Source organism: Schistocerca gregaria, chromosome 6 (assembly GCF_023897955.1).
Source record: "Schistocerca gregaria isolate iqSchGreg1 chromosome 6, iqSchGreg1.2, whole genome shotgun sequence".
Classification (NCBI taxonomy): domain Eukaryota; kingdom Metazoa; phylum Arthropoda; class Insecta; order Orthoptera; family Acrididae; genus Schistocerca; species Schistocerca gregaria.
Genome location: NC_064925.1, coordinates 116311107 through 116311612, shown reverse-complemented (window position 1 = coordinate 116311612; position 506 = coordinate 116311107). Strand labels below are relative to the sequence as shown.

Below are 506 nucleotides of genomic sequence, written 5' to 3'. Positions count from 1 at the left end.
GTATATATAGTTAAGGCTCACCGGCCACTTGACCATCTTCTTCTTCTGTGCGGATGCACAAACAGTGCCCGATTTCTTACGGGAATCGGCAACGCGCCGCGAGTAGTTAGTTTAATGGGCGGGGGCACTACGAATGTAGTGCGGGACAATACGTTGAGAATGTGGGTTTCGCAGGAAACGTGCCAGAGACAAATCTAAGCAGTCGCTCTATCCTCTGTGCCCTCGGTGGCTCCGATGGATAGAGCGTCTGCCTTGTAAGCAGGAGATCCCGGGTTAGAGTCCCGGTCGGGGCACATATTTTCATCTGTCCCCGTTGACGTATGTCAACGCCTGTAGGTCGCTAAGGGTGTTCATTTCATTGTAATTATACTGTTTCACTCGAGGGTAGAAAAATCCCAACATCTAATCATCAAATTTAAGTAAAACTTTAGGAATATGATCGTAAACAATAGTAAATTCTTTGTAACCAACATAGTGAAGAAGGAAGTAGTCTGTATCGATTCCAA

General features: G+C 46.0%; 1 non-coding gene across 1 annotated transcript; it reads left to right on the top strand.

The window, feature by feature from the left end:
• The first annotated feature begins 218 nt into the window (after window positions 1-218).
• On the top strand, window positions 219-293 carry Trnat-ugu (transfer RNA threonine (anticodon UGU)). The gene has a single exon. It is a non-coding gene; the product is annotated as a tRNA-Thr (tRNA).
• The last annotated feature ends 213 nt before the right edge of the window (window positions 294-506 follow it).